Consider the following 21,332-nt stretch of genomic DNA (forward strand, 5'->3'; position numbering starts at 1 on the left):
TAGACAGTTGTACTCCTTGTAGCTGAATTTCTTCAAAGCACATTGCCACAGCCTCCGCAGGGGCACCCAGTGTGGTTGGAATAGAAACCTCAGCCTAGCCTGCAGAGCACTCTGGGGCTGGGATGGCCTTTTGGAGGGGTCCCAGATTGAGGCATCAGTCTCTGGCTATGGTCAGTCCCCGGGAGGGAGGCACATTCTTGGGCGAGGCAGTTCTCTGTGCCTGGGGACAATGCCCACTGAGCAGCAGGGCTGTGAGCAGTCAGCTGTGCATGGCCCACGGTTGATATTCCCAGAAGCGGAAGACGAGGTTCATCCACTCCTAAGAGAGGTTTTGTCTGGAGCAGCACAGTATTTATTAGGCCCCCTTGGAAGCTCACAATGTTTATTAACATTTAAAAGGATCTGAGAAATCCTGCATTTAAGTTTGTCTGACCCAGCATTTCCTCCTTCTATTTAACCAAGAAGCCATTTTCTGGGAGTGCATCCTATAGCTTTGTATCCACCTTCAGGCAATGCTGGGTTGGGAGAAAGGCAAGGTCAGACCATAAAGGGCCACGAATGCAGGCTAAGCACTTTTGATTCCATGCTGTGGGCGTGAGAGTGCTATTCTGATTTGACCTGCATTTTGGAAAAAAAGCACTTGGAAGAGAAATGGAGGACTGATTGGTTTGGGAGAGATGTAGGCAGCCAGCCTATTTGAGAGGTTGTTGTATTTTCCATGAGAAAGATGACACGGGATTGGATTTAGGTGGCAGAGAGGAGAGGCAAATCAAAGGAATGCTTAAGAGACAGATCAATAGGGCTTAGTGATAGGTTGTTTTCACATTGCTCTGTGACCTAGCTCAGTGTTGTTCCAGCTCACCCCTCCCTCCCTCCCTCCCTTCCTCCATCCCTCCTCCCTCCCTCCCTCCATCCCTCCTCCCTCCCTCCCTCCATCCCTCCTCCCTTCCTTCCTCCATCCCTCCTCCCTCCATCTTTCCAGCCCTCCCTCCTCCCTCCATCCCTCCATCCTTCCATCCCTCCTCCCTCCCTCCCGTTATCCTCTCCTATCAATAGTCCTGTGTCCCTGCACAGCGTACTTGGCAGTGTCGCCCGCCATCCTGTCCTATGCCCATTCCTGCCGGCTCTAGTTGACTGGGCCCCTCACCTCCTGTGTTCTCGGATGAAGGCAGGCGAGCCAGGCGGCATCTCCTGTGAACCTTATGCTTGCTGCTTTGGCACTTGCCGTTCTGGTCACTTCTCCAACATGTCGGAAGACTTTTCGATCTTTGGTGCAAATAAACAGGAAATGAGGGTGGTATAAAATATTCTCACGGGTACTCTTCAGTGTTACTACTTTTGGAAGAAAATTTCTTTTCAGCAAGAAAGTCTTGTTTCCTTCAACTCTAGAGGAGGGCGGGGTTAGATTTCTAGACTCGTCTCTCCTTCCTCAGTTTGTGTAGTTTCATTGGCAAAAATACACCTCTATGTAGGTTATGATGCCTTTTTTAAATTTTTTTTTTTAATTTTTAACTTTTCCCGGGTAAGGAAGTTCAAGTAAAGGGCTGAAATTAGTTTTCACGGTGCTGAGATTTCGTGTACTGTCAGCCTGCTTCATGTGACTTCACAGGGCTAATGGAAGGAAGTTCTAGGAGAGAGATGCTGAGGGCATTTCCGGAATGGACCCCGAAGAGCAGAGCGCCGAGGCCACCACCAGGAAATACCGGACCAGGGTTTTGTCCTTTCCTTGGGCAAGAGGAGAGGCAAGTTTTCCAAGCACGACAGCAGAATCAGTCCTGAGTTTCTAATTTGGGGAACTTTCTCCAAGCTGGAAAATGTATTAGAAGTCAAGGTCGAAATGAGTTTACATATTCTACATATTTAACAGATTTTGGAGAACAGCTTAGGGCGCCACGTTTTTCTCTTCGGAGTAGGGCAGCAGATTGACAAAGGGGCTGTTTCCTCTTGCTCCGCCCTCTGCGGGGGTGGTGCCACCAGGGCTCTGATCTGACCACGCCTCTTCAGGGAGCCCGGGAAGCCAGCCTCGTGCTTCCTTGCTGCCCGCCTTATGAGAGCCAAGAGGAGCGGCCAGGGCAGTGTTGCAGAGGGGCACGCTGGCTGGCTGGTTCCCGGGGATGTCCTGCACTGGCCGGGCCTTGAAAGGGGCTGGCCAGCGCCTGAGGGGCTCAGCAGAGGCCATGCTAGGAGAGGCCGTGCGTGCTCTTCCAAAGGGCATTTGCTGAGCAGAGAGCTGACTGCTGACCAGCGTGCAACGGGAGCCGCCAGCAGGCTCCGCAGCTCCCCAGGGTCAGTGCCCTGGACCAGGGCCAGGAACAGAGCCGGGAGGACGCGGCTTGTGGGGGCTGAAGGAGGGACACAGGGGAGACTTGCACGTGATTCTGAGGATGCTGTTGTTTCGCCTGCACGTCCTGGACGCTGAGGTTTGGATGCCCAGCGTCACGCATGGAATTGTCACAGCCTTCCACGCGTGTGTACTGGCCCAGCCCAGCAGGAAGACTGAGTTAGCCCTGAGTGGTACATCTTCTCTTTGCAGAACTGTGATGCTCTAAGCCAAGCCATCACATGGTTCTAGGGGCACCCATCTCTTGGGAATGGGCTCCCCAAATAGGTACCCTATGGAAGCCAGAGAAGTTACAACAACAGCAGAATAGGACCCAGAATCTATACATCTATAAGAAAAAGATACTAGTAAATTAGTGGAAAAAAAATCAGTCACTGAGAAAAATGGAAAAAAGATGTGAATAAACATTTCAGAGAAGAGAAAACACAGGTGGCCACTAAGGAAAAAATGCTCACTCTCATTAGCAAGCAGGGAAGTATGAATTTGAAATGTAAATTGGGGATATCAATTTATATTTACTTAATTGCCAAAAAATAAAACAGTACAAGATGTTGCTGAGTCCACAAAGCAGAGAGAATTCTCCTGCAAGGCTGTTAGGACTTTCAATCAGAACAATTACATCAAAAACAATTTAGCATTAATTAGCAAAGTTGATTCTGCAACTCAGCAATTATGCCACAAAGAGTATAATTGCAGGAGTATGTATAGTATCATTATTTATAGTATTAAACATTCAGAACAACCCAATATATTCATCAATAGCAGATTGAATAAGTGCATTTTGATATACTCATAAAACAGGGCCCTATGTATCATGAAAATGGAGACAGCTCAGTTCTGTGTATCAACATGGATGATTTTTTTTCCGATTTATTTATTTATTTGAAAGAGTTACACAGAGAGAGGAAGAGACAGAGGGAGAGAGAATCTCCCATCTACTAGTTCACTCCCCAAATCGCGATGGCCAAGATTGGGCAAGGCCAAAGCCAGGAGCCAGGAGCTTCTGTTGGGTCTCCCCCATGGGTGCAGGGGTCCAAGAACTTGAGCCATCTTTCGCTGCTTTCCCAGGTGCATTAGCAGGGAACTGGATGAGAAGCGGAGCAGCGGGAATTGAGTTGGCACTCATATGGGATGCCAGAATTGCAGGCATGGGCCTTACATCCCAACACTGGCCCCAACATGAGTGATTTTAGAAACAAAGTAAAAACACACAAAACAGCAAGTCATAAAGGAACGTATCCAATATTATTACCTTTTCATACGAAGTTGAATGACAGGCAAAAATCAGCAATATATTGTTTTTTTTTTAAGATTTATTTATTTACTTGAAGGATTTATACAGAGAGAGGGGAGGCAGAGAGAGAGAGAGAGAGAGAGGGAAGGAGGGAGGTCGGTTGGTCTGTCTTCCATCCCATGGTTCACTTCCCAATTGGCTGCAATGGCCGGAGCTGTGCCAATCCGAAGCCAGGAGCTTCTTCCTGGTCTCCCATGCGGATGCAGGGGCCCAAGGTCTTGGGCCATCTTCTACTTTCCCAGGCCATAGCAGAGGGCTGGATCGGAAGTGGAGCTGCCAGGACACTAATGGGCGCCCATACGGCACACCGGCACTGAAGGCAGCGGCCCCAGCAATATATTGTTTAAAGACACACACATACGCTGTCAAACTCAAAGGAAAAGCAGGAAATTAAATAAAATTAGCATAAGGCAGGAAATGGAGAGGGAGAGATGTGACAGGTGACCACAGATGTCCCCTTGATAATCTCCTGTTTTCTATTCTGGGTAGCGCTTGCACGAATGTTCTGTTTATTGCTGTATGTTTGTATATAAGTCTAGGAATGATGTATTTTGCAGTTAGAAAAAATGGGAGATGAAGGAGATGGAAGGGAAAAGGAGACATCAAGCAGTGTTGGGGTCCCTGTGCGAGGTGAATTCAGCGCTGCGTGAACAGTTACTTAAGGGGAGTAGGAACGTCCACACCATTTCTGCAGTGTCTGCTTTGGACACAAAGTGGCTTCTGATCAGATAGGGTCTTTGTGATGCTGGACTGAGGCTCCCTCTGCAAAGCATGGGGTTGGGGATGGCTTTCTGAGGAAGCTAACCTTGAGCTGGCAGCCTGACAGGTGGGTGGAGGATGGCATGTCCAAGGAGGTGCAGAATTGCTGTGAGGTAGTGTGAGTGACGTTAATTCAACAAATATTTGCTGAAGTTTTATTAAAACAAAGGAACAGGGACACATAAAACTCTGAAAGTAGTGCCATGCGTTTGCATGGATGAAGCGACAGGTGTCAGGAAGATACTACTTTTAGTTGCAGTAGAATTGGGCACACTGTAGGCGGAAGCATCCTCTGAGTATTGCTAGAGTCAGGCATCAGTTTTACCCATCCAGATGCAGGGAGCACACGTTCTCAGAAGAGAATGAGCAGAGGACGGAGGAGGGGACTTCTGGGTTCATTCGAGCAACGGCGAGTGGTAGTGAGTTCACATTAATTGCAGGAGTTGGAAATTCTTTTGGTAACTGACCAGATGGTGAACATTTTGGGCTTTGGGTGCAACGTGGTCTCTGTTGCAAAGACTGAACATTGCTGCTGCAGCAGGAAGGGGCCACAGACACAATGGGTGTGGTTATTTTCCAGTGAAACTATAAAAATATATGGTAGACTGGATTTGGCCCATTGCTCAGACTTGACAGACTCCTCATTTACTGAATGCGTGCCCCGTGACGAGCTCTCTGTTAAGCACTTTGTATACATTATCTATTTGGAAGATAATTATGGGAGTAGGGGACTGTTATTACCGTTTCTTTTTATTTAACAAACATGGAAACCAAGGATCAGAGTGATCAAGGTCACTTAGTTCCATCTAGTGGAGGCAGGGTTTGAATCAGAATTTGCCTCCATTTTTCACTGCTTTTTGTAAAATGTTTCTTTTTATTTTGATGGCACAACATCAGTGATACCTGGGTGGATGTGTAGCTTCTGTTTTCTTGTTCACTCTCTCAAATGCTTGTAATAGCTGGGGCTGGGCCATGTTGAATTCAGGAGCCTGGGACTCCATCTGGGTCTGTCTCCCACATGAGAGGCAGGGACCCAAGTATCAGAGTCATCGCCTGCTGTCTCCCAGGGTATACATTAGCAAGAAGCTGGACAGGTAGTAGAGGTGGGACTCAAACAGAGGCACTTGGATAATGGGAGGTGAGTGTCGCCAGTAGTGGCTTAACCCTCTGTGCTGCAACTCCTACATCTACGATTCATCCTTAGTCACTAGCTGCCCTGACCCTTAGAGGGATAGTTTGAGGGATGGCTCCAGTGTGAAGATCCTTGATGCCACAAGGAGAGCTGTTGTGGTTAAATAACAGAGGGCCATGGGAACTCTTCTATACCTCGTTCTTCCCAGCCTCGTTGCCTTCTTGAGATACAGCCTGTTAAGCTGCCTCTCGTCTCTCTTGGGCTCCCCCAAGTCGAGTGTGAAAGACAGGTGCCAAGGTCATTGCCAGCACAGCAACAGGAGGGGCCAGGCCAGTGTGGCAGCAAAGAGGGTGACTGCCAAGGGGCAGCCAGGGGCAGCGAGCCTGCAGTCAGTGCTGGGAGTTTTAGATGAATAACACTCTGGGTAGGTTCTCTGGGCTTGCTATGGTGAAAACACACACCCCTTGTTGGCTCCTGGTGAGATCCTGCTGTGATTTCTGCCACCGTTAGTAACCTGTTCCACAGCAGCCCTCTAACTTCAGAGAGAAGTTTGGCAAGCTCAAATTTTCCATTTCTTCCTTCCTTGCTTCCTCCTCCTTTCCTTCCTTCTTTCCAATATGCTTCTAATTTCAGAATAGCACTAAATTTACAAAACAAAGTTGTAAAGTTAGATAAAGAGTTCCCATACACCCATATGTCGCTCCCCCTCTTCGTGGAGGAACGACACAGGACCCTGCGCTGTTCTTTCGTCTGCTCGGCCCTCCCCGGGTCTGCTGCTGGTTCTTCCCGGGGTTGTTCCCCCTGGCCACATTCCCCACTTCCGCAGGGGAGCGGCACACCGCCGGCCGGCTCTCTGGGGGCTGCACAGGCGTTCCTTCAGCTAGATGTTCCCCATAGATGTTCCTGGTGCATGCCGTCTCTCTCCTCCTTTATAGTCCTCCTCCGCCAATCCTAACTCGGCTGCCCACACGCCGAGTACGCTGCTCTCCAATCAGGAGCAAGTCCTACAGTTTATTGGTTGAACTGGAGGCAGCTGGGTAGAAGCTGTTTTCTCCTCTCCCAGCGCCATATTGTAGGAGAGCAGATGCATAGAATAAGTCTTAATTCCAGTAACAGTCTAGTCCGAGCTGCTCCCCACAGAGGAGAGCAGATGCATAGAATAAGTCTTAATTCCAGTAACTTAGTCTAGTCCGAGCTGCTCCCCACACCCATACCCATCTTCCCCTATTAACATTTCATATTAGCATATTTGCCACAACTAAAGAACCACAACCAGCTTCCCCCATTTCTTTATCCAGATTCCCTCTAGTGATTGCCAGTCTGTAATCAGATGGATTTTTTTTCCAAACTCTCACCTTTGAGGGAGAACATGCAGCATGTACCTTTCTGTGTGTGGCTTATTTCACTTCACATGATGTCTTCCAGTTTCATCCTTTACTATGGCTGAATAGCAGTGCACTGTATATATGCCACATTTTATTCATCCATCTGTTTGATGATGGAAATCGTGGTTGATTGCCTACCTTGGCTGTTTGTAAACAGTACTGCAATAAACATGGTAGAGCAGGTATCTCTTTGATGCGATGCATTCATGTCTTTTGGGTGTAGACTCAGTTGGGGGATTGCTGAATCCTAAGACAGTTGCATTTTCTAAGTCTTCCCAGGAGGAAGAAGCCCCTCTTCTCATTTCACCAGGGGGCAGTCACTTGCTCCATCACAGAGAAAACAGGAACTTAGGAGAAAGGATCCCTCCCCAGACCACGCCTGAAAATGGGCTGGACAGAGGATGCAAATCCATCGCTAGTTGTGCTTTACCCAATTCCATGCCTTTATGATCAAAAAGGGAGTTTGGGACCAGATCTTGAAGATCTTCATGTTATACTGTAGGTTAGTGCCATCAGAAGTGGGCTCCAAAGAACCCTACTGTGACAGTGTATTCTTCTAAAAAGTTCCAGAATCAATGTTAGGGAAGCTCCATGTGCTTGCCTACCTCTTGGAGCCATATGATGCAGGGTGGGACTGTGGGAAGTTCTATAGTACAGAGCAGTGAGTACATCTTTGAGTATGGCATTCCCCAAATTAATTGGCCATACAAGATCTTTACTTTAAGTAACATTTAATAAAATTCTGTGGTTCTAGGGTTCCCCAGATCTCATGTTGGGAAATAATGTCTCTAGCAATTAGGGTCAAGAATATATTTTAGAAAAAGTAAGATCACTGGATAACCTGGGATTTAGAAAAATAGGCAGAAGATCAAAAGCTTAGTCAAAAAAATTAGATTCAAGCTAGGCAAAGGGATCTAACTTTTTTTTTTTTTTTTTGACAGGCAGAGTGGACAGTGAGAGAAAGAGAGAGAGAGAGAAAGGTCTTCCTTTTCCGTTGGTTCACCCCCCAATGGCCGCTGCGCCAGCGCATCGCGCTGATCTGAAGCCTGGAGCCAGGTGCTTCTCCTGGTCTCCCATGCGGGTGCAGGGCCCAAGCACTTGGGCCATCCTCCACTGCACTCCCTGGCCACAGCAGAGAGCTGGCATGGAAGAGGGGCAACTGGGACAGAATCCGGGGCCTGACCGGGACTAGAACCCAGAGTGCCAGTGCCACAGGTGGAGGATTAGCCTAGTGAGCCGCTGCACCAGCCAAAGAGATCTAATTTACATCAAGAAAAATAGTCCAAGTAAAATGAGGGTTATTTTTAAAAGCAGAGTTACAGAGAGAGAGAAGAGAGATTACTTTTCTATCTCTTCACTTCCCAAATGGCTGCAACAGCCAAGGCTGGGCCAGGTCAAAGCCAGCAGTCCAGAACTCCATTGGGTGGCTCACCGCGCTGTGCTGCGATGTTGGCCCCTCACACAGCTGCCTTTTAAAATGGGAAATACCAGTGTTAGTTCCATTGTTTTCTGAGTCCATATAGTGAAGTCATACAGCAAGTATAGGCCAGGACAACACTGAAACTCCAGGCTCTGGATCTGGAATGGGGATTTATAGTTCATACTAGGGGACTTCAAAGAGTTTGTGGGAAATATTTCAGGGGCCAGAAATGTGGCATAGTGGGTAAAGCTGTTGCCTGTGATGCCAGCATCCCATATGGGTGCTGATTCGAGTCCTGGTTATTCCTATTCTGATCCAGCTCCCTGCTAATGCACCTGGGAAAGCAGCAGAACATGCCCCAAGTGCTTGGGTCCCTGCCACCCACACGAGAGACCCAGATGGCCTTCCGTCTAGTCCAGCCTTGGCATTGTGGCAATTTAGGGAGTGAACCAGTGGCTGAAAGATCTCTCTCTCCTCTCTCTCTCCTTCTGTTTCTGTAACTGCCTTTCAAATACATATATAAATCTTTTTTTTTAAAAAGTTTATTTCACTGCAAACAATTTTTAAAAATCCATGCATACGGTGAGTCTTTGACAAGTTCATAGAAATGTGTATTATGACAAAACTATGCATGGTTTGTAAATTGTTTTGCATCAAAATAAATCTTTTAATTAAAATTTTCCATCAACTTTTTGAAGTGCCCTGCTCACAAATCCCAAAGACTGGTCTGCCTCTTTGCTGCTTTTTCTTTCCATTTCTTGCTCCAGTGTGGGGTGTGAGAGGTAGCAGAGCACATCGGGTGGGAACTAAATAAGTCTTTTGGCTGTCACAATGCTTAATTACAGCAATACATTATGACATAATTGGCCGGCCTGGGCTATTGGAAAAGCTCATGAGCAAGAACAATTGTTTAGAATGGGAGTTTCCAGGCTATTTGTCAGAGTTTTGGGAAGTCATGACCAAAAGGTTGTCAGAGGTAGCAATTAAAAATCCCCTCTAGCTATGTCTCAGATGGAAAGAAATTTAAAGGTAGTATAAGTTGTAAACCTCTATTCCCCCAGTATTAAAAGAAATCGTAACAAAACATAATATTCTAATGTTTCCCACTGCAAAAAATGGTAACTGAAAATTATGAAGAACTGTACAGTACAACATGAAATGTCAATATAGGGAGACTGGTTTTCTGGGAATGCCACAAGAAAGCTCAGATTATTGGCACTATGGCTGTGTGTGGTGTTGACAGGAAATCAGGTTCATTCTCACAAACACCATTCTGTAGTTTATAACTTCCCTTCTGTAAGGGGCTCCTTTAGGTATTCAATTCTCAATTCTACCACAACTTAGACACCTTTTCTAAGTTACATGTTCATGTTTTAGCTTTAACATTTATTGAAGTTTAATATATATATATATATTTTTTTTTTTTTGACAGGCAGAGTGGACAGTGAGAGAGAGAGACAGAGAGAAAGGTCTTCCTTTGGCATTGGTTCACCCTCCAACGGCCGCCGCGGCCGGCGCACCGCACTGATCTGAAGGCAGGAGCCAGGTGCTTCTCCTGGTCTCCCATGGGGTGCAGGGCCCAAGCACTTGGGCCATCCTCCACTGCCTTCCCGGGCCATAGCAGAGAGCTGGCCTGGAAGAGGGGCAACCGGGACAGAATCCGGCGCCCTGACTGGGACTAGAACCCGGTGTTCCAACGCTGCTAGGCGGAGGATTAGCCTATTGAGCTGCGGCGCCGGCTGAAGTTAAAATTAAAAGAGCTATGTGAAGATTCCTTCACCTTCTGTGACATTTTTATTTTTTATTAATATAAAGAGAAAAGATTTCACATAGTTCACAGATAAAATTCTAAGAATATAATGGTACGTCTCTCCTTCCATCCCACTACCTTTCCTTTTTTTAAAAAATGACTTGCTTTTATTTGTTTGAAAGCAGAGTTAGAGAGAGGAGATACAGAGACTGAGATCTTCCATCTGCTGGTTCAGTCCCCAAATGACCAAAACAACCTGGGGTGGGCCAGGCTGAAGTCAAGAGCCATGAGCTTCATCCAGGTCTCCCATGTTGGTACAGGGACCCAGGTATTTGGGCCATCTTCTGCTACTTTTCCAGGTACATTAACAGGGAGCTAGATGGGAAGTGGAGCAGTCGGGACTGGAACCGGCGCCCATATGGGATGCCAGGATCACAGGCGGCAGATACAACTCCAGCCCCTTCCTGTCTTTTCTGATTTTTGCAATAACATTTTTTAAAATTCATTTTATTTATTTATTTTTTTGACAGGCAGAGTGGACAGTGAGAGAGAGACAGAGAGAAAGGTCTTCCTTTTTCTGTTGGTTCACCCTCCAACGGCCGCTGCAGCCGGCACGCTGCGGCCGGCGCACTGCGCTGATCCGAAGGCAGGAGCCAGGTACTTCTCCTGGTCTCCCATGGGGTGCAGGGCCCAAGCACTTGGGCCATCCTCCACTGAACTCCCTGGCCACAGCAGAGAGCTGGCCTGGAAGAGGGGTAACCAGGACAGAATCTGGTGCCCCGACCGGGACTAGAACCCGGTGTGCCAGCGCCGCAAGGTGGAGGTTTAGCCTATTGAGCTGCGGCGCCAGCCTAAAATTCACTTTATAGTCACAGGCTTGATGCTGCACTAAAGAAATAGTTCAGCAAGTAAAAAAATAGATCACTGTTGAGCAGGATTAATGACAAGGACCATAAACAATCAAATCTCTGGATGTCAGTTTCACTTATACACATTAAATTTTTTTGTACTCTGTATATTAGCCACCACAAATCATAGAAAATGTGATATTTGTATTTCGAGGGCTATCCTTTTTCAGTAATCATAATGGTCTCCAGTTGCATCCATTTTGTTACAAAAGGCAGGATTTCATTCTGTATGGCTGAGTAGTATATTCCATCATGTATATATGCCACATTTTCTTTATCCAGTCATCTGTTTATGGACACTTGGGTTGATTCTGTATCTTAGCTATTGTGAATTGAGTTGATATAAACATGGGGGTATAAGTAACTCTTTCATATACTGATTTCATTTCCTTTGGGTAAATTCCCATGAGTTGGGTGGCTGGGTCATACGGTAGATTTATTTTTAGTTTTCTGAGGAATCTCCATACTATCTACCATTACGGTTGTACTAGCTTACATCCCACCAACAGTGGTTCAGGGTATCTTTTTCTGTATATCTTTGACAGCATTTGTTATTTTTCAAGTTTTGTATGATAGCCATTCTAACTGGGGTGAGGTGATACCTCGTGTGGTTTTGATTTGCAGTTCCCTAATGACTAGTGATCCTGAGCGTTTTCCCATGTGTCTGCTGTCCATTTATAGTTCATCCTTTGAAAAATGCCTTTTCATGTCTTTTGCCCATTTCTTAACTGGTTTTTATTGTTGTTGAGTTTCTTGAACTCCTTATATATTTTGGGTATTAATCCTGTATCAGATGTATAATTTGCAAATCTTTTCTCCCATTCTGTTGTTTGCCTCTTTGTCCAGTGTTTCCTTTGCTGTGCAGAAACTTCGTAGCTTGACATAATCCTATTTGTCTGTTTTTGCTTTTATTGCCTGTGTTTCTGGGTTCTTATCCAAGAAGTCTTTGCCTTTGACAATGGATTGCAGTGTTTCCCTTATGTTTTCCTCTAGCAATTTGATGGTTTCAGGCCTTGGGTTTAATTCTTGATCCATGGTGAATTGATTTTTGTATAGGGTGCCAGATCTTATTTTTATACTTCTGCATGAGGAGATCCAGTTTTCACAACACCATTTGTTGAAGAGATTGGCCTTTCTCCATGGATTTTTAACCCATTTGTCAAAGATCAGTTGGTCATGGATGTGTGGATTAATTTCTGGGGTTTGTAATCTGTTCTATTTGTCCACATGTTTTTGCCAGTACTAGGCTGTTTTGATTATATCTGCTCTGTAGTATGTCCTGAAATGTGGTATTGTGATGCCTCCAGCTTTGTGTATGTGTACGCATGAATGTTTGTATTTTAAAGTCAAAATTGGAGAAAGAGGGAAAGACAGAGATTTTTCCATTCACTGGTTCACTCCTCAGATGGCTGCAAAAACTGTGACTGGGCCAGAATGAAGCCAGGAGCCAGGAGCTTCTTCTTGTCCCCCGTTGTGGGCTGTAGGGGCCCAAGTACTTGGACCATCTTTGGCTGCTTTTCCTAGGCCATCAGCAGGGAGCTGAATCAGATGTGGAGCAGCCGGGTCTTGAACCGGCACCCATGTTATATGCTAGTGTTGCAGGTGGCCACTCTTCCTTCTATACCACAATGCTGACCTGTTTTTATTGCTTAAGATTGCTTTGGTTATTCACAATCTCTTGTGTTTCTATATGAATTTTAGGATTGTCTTTTCTATATCTGAGAAGAATGTCCTTGATACTTTGATTGGGATAACATTAAATCTGTAAATTGCTTTGAGTAATATGGACATTTGATATTACTTCTTCAAATCCATAAATATGAAAAATTTTTCCACTTTTTTTCTTCTATTTATTTTCTTAATATTTTGTAATTTTCATTGTAGAGCTCTCTCACATCCTTGGTTAAATTTATCCCAAGGTATTTATATATTTTTTGTAGCTATTGTAACTGATCTTCCAAGTTCTTTCTCAGCCAGGAGCATTGTTAATGTATACAAATGCTATTGATTTTTGTGTGTTGATTTTATATCCTCAACTTTGCTGAATTCTCTAATGAGTTCCAACAGTCTCTTAGTACAGTCTTTTGGTTCCCATATATAAAGGATTACATCATCTTTATATATATATATGACCAGGTATAATTTGGTTTTGTCCTTTTTAATTTGTATCCCTTTGATTTCTTTTTCTTGCCTAATGGTTCTGCCTAAAACTTCCAGAGCCATATACTGAATAATAATAGTGAGAGTGTGCATCCTTACCTGGTTCTGGATCTTAGTAAAGATGTTTCCAGTTTATCCCCATTCAGTATTTTGCTGGCTGTGGATTTGTCATATATTGCCTTGATTTTGTTGGTATACATTCCTTCTATACCCATTTATTTATTTATTTATTTGAGAGGCAGAGTTACAGAGAGAGAGAGTGAGAGACAGAGAGAAAGGTCTTCTGTCTGCTGGTTCACTCCCCAGATGGCTGCAGCACCAGCTCCTATACCCAATTTTTAAAAGGTTTTTATCTTAAAAGAAAGTTATACTTTATCAAATGCTTTCTCTGCATCTGTTGAGATATTCATATAGTTTTTATTCTGCATTTTGTGAATCTGACCTATCACATTTATTGATTTGTGTGTGTTGAACCATTCCTGCCTCCCTGGGATAAATCCCACTTGGTCTGGGTGCATGATCTTCTTGATGTGCTGCTGGATCTAATTAGCTAGTATTTTGTCGGGGCTGTTTGCGTCTATGTTTATCAGGATTACCGGTCTATAGTTCTCTTTTTTGTTGAATCTTTTTCTGATTTTGGAAGAAAGGTAATGCCTCATAGGAAGAGTTTGGGAGGATTCCCTTGCTTTCAGCTGTTTTAAATCGTTTAAGAAGAATTGGGATTAGTTCTTCTTTAAAAGTTTGGTATAATAAGTTTGGTATAATAAGTCCTGGTTGTTTATCTTTGTTGAGAGACTCTTTGTTACTGATTCAATCTCAGCCTATATTATTGGTTTATTCACATTTTATACGTCCTAATGCCTCAATTTTGGTAAATTGTATGTATCCAGAAATCTATCCATTTCTACTAGGTAATCAACTTTGTCGGTTTACAGCTGTTTGTAATAATTCCAGATTACTCTTTTTATTTCTGGAATATCAGTTATAATATCTCCTTTTTCATCTCTGATTTTATTAATTCAGATATTTTCCCTTTTTTCTTTTTGGTTAATTGGGCCAATGATTTATCAATTTTGTTTATTTTTTCAAAAAAAAAACCCAGCTCTTCATTTCCATGATCTTTGTATTTTCTTTAAATTTCAATTTTGTTTATTCTTTAATTATTTCTTTCTTCCTACTAATTTTGGGATAGGTTTGTTCTTGTTTTTCAAGGTCCTTGAGATTCATTACTCTATCAATTATTTGATACCTTTCCAATTCTTATCATAGGCCCTAATTCCTCTAAACTTTCCTCTTAGTGCTGATTTTGCTGTAATCCATAAGTTTTGATTTGTTGTGTCATCATCTTTGTTTTTAGGATTTTTTTAAAATTTCCTTTTGGTTGTATGTAACTATTTGTCAGATATTATCTGATCTGGATGAGTGTTAAATATGTATATGCTTTCCTACTTAAGGAGAAAGAAAGACCAGCCAATTTGTTTCTCTCTCTTTTTTTTATTTAAAGTAAACAATCTTAGTGCAATTCATATATATAGATTCAGGAACATAGTGATAATTCCCACCCAACCATCTCCATTTTCAGTTTAGTTTATACTCGTAAGATTAACCCTACACTAAACTTCAACAAATTGTAAGAAGAAAAAAACACTGTTAACAGTAGAGACAAAGGCTGTAAAAAATCATCAAATCTCAAAATGACAATTTCATTCCTATGCTTTATAATTTTGATGCTCTGTTACTACAGAACAAGAAAAACACATAGTATTTGTCTTTTTGGGACTGGCTTATTTGACTAAGTATAATGGTTTCCAGCTGTGTCCATTTTGATGCAAAAGACAGGATTCCATTCTTTAAGGCTGAATAGTATTCCATACTTTATATATACTACAATTTCTTTATCCAGTCATCAGCTGATGCACATCTGGGTTGATTCCATATCTTAGCTGTTGTGAATTGAGCTGCAATAAACATGGGGGTACAAATAACTTTTTCTTATGCTGATTTTATTTCTTTTGGGTAAATTCCCAGGAGTGGGATTGCTGAGTCATATGGTATATCTATTTTCAGTTTTCTCAGGTATCTCCATACTGTTTTCCACAATGGCTATACTTGTTTGCATTCCCACCACCAGCAGATTAGGGTACCTTTCCCCTACATCCTTGCCAGAATTTATTGTTTGTTGATTTCTGTATAGGAGCCATTCTAACTGGAGTGAGGTAAAACCTCATTGTGGTTTAGATTTGCATTTCCCCGATGGCTTGTGATCCTGAGCATTTTTTCATGTGTCTGTTAGTCACTTGAATTTCCTCTTTTGAAAAATGCCTGTTCAAGTCCTTTGCCTGTTTCTTTTTCTTTCTTTTTTTAAGATTTATTTTATTTATTTGAAAGACAGAGAGAGAGAGGTCATCCATCTTCTGGTTCACTCCACAAATGGCCACAACAGCCAGAGCTGAGTTGATCAGAAGCCAGAGCCAGGAGTTTCCTCCAAGTCTCCCACATGGGTTCTGGGGCCCAAGGATTCGGGCCATCCTCCGTTACTTTCCCAAGCCATTAGCAGAGAGCTGAATCTGAAGTGGAGCAGCTGGGACTTGAACTGGCACCCATGTCGGATGCCAGTATTGGAGGCTGAGGCTTTAACCTGCTGTGCCACAGTGCCTACCCCACTTTGTGCATTTCTTAACTGGATTGTTTGTTTTGTTGTTGTTGTGTTTCTTGAATTCTTTATAGATTTTGGATATTAATCCTTTATCAGTTTCATAGTTTGTAAATATTTTCTTTATTCTGTCAATTGCCTCTTCACTTTGCTGTTTCCTTTGCCATGCAGAAGTGTCTCAGCTTGATGCAATCAACTTTTTTTTTTTTTTTTTTTGACAGGCAGAGTGGACAGTGAGAGAGAGAGAGACAGAGAGAAAGGTCTTCCTTTTTTCCGTTGGTTCACCCCCCAATGGCCACTGCGGCCAGCGCACTGTGCTGATCCCAAGCCAGGAGCCAGGTGCTTCTCTTGGTCTCCCATGCGGGTGCAGGGCCCAAGGACTTGGGCCATCCTCCACTGCCTTCCCGGGCCACAGGAGAGAGCTGGACAGGAAGAGGAGCAACCGGGACAGAATCCGGCGCCCTGACCAGGACTAGAACCCGGTGTGCTGGTGTCGCAGGTGGAGGATTAGACTACTGAGCCGCGGCGCCAGCCGCAATCAACTTTCATATGTCAGAATGCACTGTGCTGTTTATAAAAATGGCATTACTGAGGTATAATTTATACACACAAAAAAACATATTTAATGTACAAATTTTGATGAATTTGAAGCACCATAATGTAAATGTAGAATTAGTAAAGTTATTTGCAGCATAAATGATACAGGAATTAAATCCTAATTATATAATAAAGTCATGTAAATCAATAATAAACTCCAATAGGAAGATGAATGAAAACTTGAATGAGTAGGTTACAGATGGAAAAAATACAGTGATCAATTGTGGATTAATAGTAATAATAATAACTAGTACACAAAAGAAACTCAAAACAATTATATACGATTCTTTCCTAGAAAATTGACAATTAAAAAGAAAGAAACAGGCCGGCGCCACGGCTCACTAGGCTAATCCTCTGCCTGCGGCGCTGGCACCCTGGGTTCTAGTCCCGGTTGGGGTGCCAGATTCTGTCCTGGCTGCTCCTCTTCCAGTCCAGCTCTCTGCTGTGGCCCGGGAGTGCAGTGGAGGATGGCCCAAGTGCTTGGGCCCTGCACCCCATGGGAGACCAGGAGAAGCACCTGGCTCCTGCCTTTGGATCAGCGCAGTACACCGGCCGTAGTGGCCATTGGGGAGTGAACCAACGGAAGGAAGACTTTTCTCTCTCTCTCTTTCTCACTGTCTAACTCTGCCTGTCAAAAAAAAAAAAAAAAAAAAAAAAAAAAGAAACAGGGGCTGGTGCTGAGATGTTGTGGGCTTAGCTTCCAACTGCAGTGCAGCATCCCATATGGACGCAGGTTCGTGTCCCAGCTACTCCTCTTCTGATCCAGCTCTCTGCTGTGGCCTGGGAAAGCAGTAGAAGATGGCCCAAGTGTTTGGGCCCCTGCACCCACGTAGTAGACCTAGCAGAAGCTCCTGGCTTTGGATCAGCACAGCTTCAGCTATTGTGGCTATTTGGGGAGTGAACCAGCAAATGGAAGACCTTTCTCTCTGTCTCTCCCTCTCTCTGTCTATAACTCCACCTTTTAAACAAACAAACAAACTTAAGGAAAGAAACATCTGGGGCTGGCACTGTGACATAGTGGGTAAAGCTGCCGCCTGCAGTGCTGGTATCCCATATGGGCACTGGTTTGAGTCCCGGATACTCCATTTCTGATGCAGCTCTCTGCTATGGCCTGGGAAAGCAGTAGAGGATGGCCCAAGTCCTTGGGCCTCTGAAGTCCCTGGCTTCTGGCTTCGGATCAGTGCAGCTCCGGCTGTTGCAGCCAATTGGGGAGTGAGCCATCGGATGGAAGACCTCTCTCTCTGCCTCTCCTTCTCTCTCTGTGTAACTCTGACTTTCAAGTAAGTAAATAAATCTTTAAAAAAAAAAGGAAAGAAACATCCAGGGTTGATAAAGATAGGACACTGAAGTGTGCCCGCAGTGTGCTGTCTTTCAGTAAGGCAATGGGTGACAGGTGTCCAAACCTTAAAAGTTTTTAATCTTTTGCCTGATAACATTTTATCTATCTTTATGCCTCATACTTTATCTTAAGGACATTGTTACTGATGCTCAATAAAAATATTCATCCTAGGATTTGTAAGAGTTAAAAGTAAAAAACAATAGTGGAGCATGGACATATTCACAAGAAGGAGTATTTTGCAATATTAAAAAATATTGTTGGGGCAACATTGTGGTGCAGAGGGTTAAGCAGCTGTCTGTGATGCCAGCATCTCATATTGGTGTGCCAGCTCAAGTCCTGCTACTCTGCTTCCAATCCAGCTCCCTGCTAATGCGCCTGTGATGGCAGTGAATGATGGCGCAAGTACTTGGGTCCCTGCCACCCATGTGGGAGGCCTGGATGGGGTTCCTGGCTACTTAATTCAGCTTGGCCCAGCCCCAGCCATTGCATTCATTTGGGACGTGAACCAGCAGATGGAAGATGTCTTTGTCTTTGTCTCTCTCTGTCACTCTGCCAGGTTAAAAATAGTAAACAAATAAATAAAAAATATTGTTAAAGAGCATTGAAATATTTAAAAAATGCTCATGATTTATTGTTTAAGTGAACAGGGAAGAGAATTTAAGCATGCCATATGATACCAGTTTTGTAATATCCATCCATACATAACATATATGTGTGCATGTGAACATATATGTGTGCAGGTGCATATAGAAGACTGGAAGGAAATACTAGTGGTTACGTCTGCATAATAGGATAATGGATGATAGCTAGGTGGTACTTTTATTATTGTATGTCCAACTTCATACAATAAGCATGCATTGCTTTTATCATGACAAATATATTACTTTAAATATCTTTAAAGCATGCCCTCACTGGCATTATTGCCAGAGTCATGCCTTCTGTGATGTCTCTAGGCCCAGCTCATGTATGACCGACTCTCCTTCCTTGGGGCACTTCTGGCACTTGGCAGTGACTTCACTCTGATCTAGTCTGCAGGCGGGAAGGCAACCCGGAGGGAGGCTTGTCTCACGTGCACTGTTCCTTTAAACCTTTTCCTTGCCTTTCATTCAGAATAGCGCATGCTCAGGACAGGCTCTCACATACGAGTATTTCTGCAGCTTATCCTACCTACCAAATCTTTGCACATTTAAGGGGGCAAGTCATGCTCTGTTGGATCTTTAACAGGCCTTTCTCCTTATCTCAGTGTCAGCGGTGCTGTGGCGTAATAGCTTAGACCTCCGCCGGCAGTTTTGGCATTCCATGTGGGCGCCAGTTCATGTCCTGGCTGCTCCTCTTCCAATCCAGCTGTCTGCTATGGCCTGGGGAAGCAGAAGATGGCCCAAGTCCTTGGGCCCCTGCACCCATGTGGGAGACCCAGAAGAAGCTCCTGGCTCCTGACTTCAGATTGACCCAGCTCCAGCCATTGCAGCCAAGTGGGGAGTGAACCAGCGGATGGACGACCTTGCGCGCTCTCTCTTTCTCTCTCTCTCTGTAACTCTGCCTCTCAAATAAACAAAATCTAAAAAAAAAAAAGAAAGAAAGAAAACTATCAGCTCTTCCTAATTCTTTAGGGCGTGGTTGTGGCTTGTGAATCATGCTGAGTAATATTATTGCCAGATTGTTCGGTAAGACTCCAACCTTGATATCGAATTAGATAACGAAGGGTGAGGCCCTGAGTCTGTTAGCATTCACTCGTGGGAATGGCATCACTAGGTAGGAGAAAGTTTACGTAGATACTTTTCCTCTGATGGAAGAAAAGAACAGGGGTGAGAAGAGCCGTTACCTACTCCGGTGCAGAACACCTGGTGGGGTGGCCATGGGCTGTAACCCAAGCAGGTAAAGGTTTGGGATTGTGTGAGTTGCCTTCCTGATGAAATTAGCTGAGAGGCTGGCGCCGCAGCTCACTAGGCTAATCCTCCGCCTTGCAGCGCCGGCACACCGGGTTCTAGTCCCGGTCGGGGCGCCGGATTCTGTCCCGGTTGCCCCTCTTCCTGTCCAGCTCTCTGCTGTGGCCCGGGAGTGCAGTGGAGGATGGCCCAAGTGCTTGTGCCCTGCACCGCATGGGAGACCAGGAGAAGTACCTGGCTCCTGCCATTGGATCAGCGCGGTGCACCGGCCGCAGTGCACCGGCCACGGCGGCCATTGGAGGGTGAACCAACGGCAAAGGAAGACCTTTCTCTCTGTCTCTCTCTCTCACTGTCCACTCTGCCTGTCAACAACAACAACAACAAAAAAATTAGCTGAGAATGTGAAACTTCCTTCTCACTGAAAAGAGCTGCATTTTCAGAGTTCCTATTGTGTCTCACCCAGGACAGTCTGACGGTCCACCGGATCTTCACAAGCTAGTCACAGGGAAGAGATGTTTCAGGCCACAAGGCTCTCTAAGGCAGCCCAGTAGTGGGAAAATACCCAGCACTACTGAACGGTGTACCTTTTTTAAAAAAAGTGGTACAGCAGTAAACTTTATGATACATGTATTTTGACACAATTAAAAAAATATTCATCTGCTATAACATAAAACTTTAAACAATCAATTTAAAATACAAAGTCATTAAAATAATGAAGCCTCTGGAAAAAATGAGTTGGATTAGTTTCTTTTTTTTCAGGGTAGTTATGTGAATTTTTAAAATAAAATTTGATTCATTAACAGAAAGAGTCTGGGTTGGAGTAAGATTTTAGAATTCTGTGTCAAGTCAAGATAAGCACAATTTAGGGGCCAGCACTGTGGAGCAGAGGGTAAAGCTACCAGTGTATTATGGGCACCTGTTCAAGTCCTGGCTGCTCTACTTCCCATCCAGGTCCCTGGTAATGACCTGGGAAAGACAGCAAAAGTTGGTCCAAGTGCTTGGGGCCCTGCCACTCACGTGGGAGACCCGGATGAGGCTCTTGGCTCTGGCTTGGCCCAGCCCCAGTCATTATAGTCATTCAGGGAGTGAACTAGCAGATGGAAGACCTCTCTCTCCCTCTCATTCTCCTTTTATCTCTCTATAACTCTGCCTTTAAAATAAATAAATCTCCTTTAAAAAAAAAAAAAAAGAGCACATTTCTCTATTGCTCAGTCTTCCAGCACTGGGATGAGATTTTAGCTTCAAGAGGGATTCGGTGCATGGAGTGCTTCCTGAAGTCACCTGAACATTCAGCACTGGGTTCAGAGTGTCTCTGAAGATGCTCCTGTGTGAGAGGTGGAATGGAGGGAGAGGCGAATACCTGGAAATGGAATCATCTGGAACATGGCTGTCTGTATCAGAACACAAACTTTCTCTAGAGGAAACCCTGTGCTCCACAAATGCATCTATTTCTATGCTTTTTCCTGGTCATGGAAAATGCTTGCTTTTTCCTTTTAATCTTCTGGTTAGTGCTTCTTTGGAAAAATTCTACTCAGTTGGCTAAGGGGGAATGCAATATTCAGTACCCACGCTAAGAAAACTTTAGGGCTGTGACTCAGATTCTAACGTGTACAGGAATCACCTGGCTTAGACCCACTCACAGAGATTGTGCCTTGGTGCCTCATTGGGAGGAGAAAGAAACTGCATTTTTAAAGAAGATTTATTTATT

General features: G+C 44.3%; 1 long non-coding RNA gene across 2 annotated transcripts in view; it reads left to right on the plus strand.

The window, feature by feature from the left end:
- Window positions 1–21,332, plus strand: part of LOC149127613 (uncharacterized) — a 65,592-nt gene that overhangs the window by 28,835 nt on the left and 15,425 nt on the right. The window contains exon 2 of one of the 2 annotated variants that reach the window (XR_016231795.1): window positions 18,982–19,323. The exons of the other annotated variant lie outside the window; for it this stretch is intronic. This is a non-coding gene — a long non-coding RNA (uncharacterized LOC149127613). Of the gene's footprint in view, window positions 1–18,981; window positions 19,324–21,332 lie in introns of those variants that run through there. 2 annotated transcript variants of the gene reach the window in all.

The sequence above is a fragment of the Oryctolagus cuniculus genome, chromosome 3 (genome assembly GCF_051225735.1).
Source record: "Oryctolagus cuniculus isolate XC-2025 breed Fujian yellow rabbit chromosome 3, ASM5122573v1, whole genome shotgun sequence".
Classification (NCBI taxonomy): Eukaryota; Metazoa; Chordata; class Mammalia; order Lagomorpha; family Leporidae; genus Oryctolagus; species Oryctolagus cuniculus.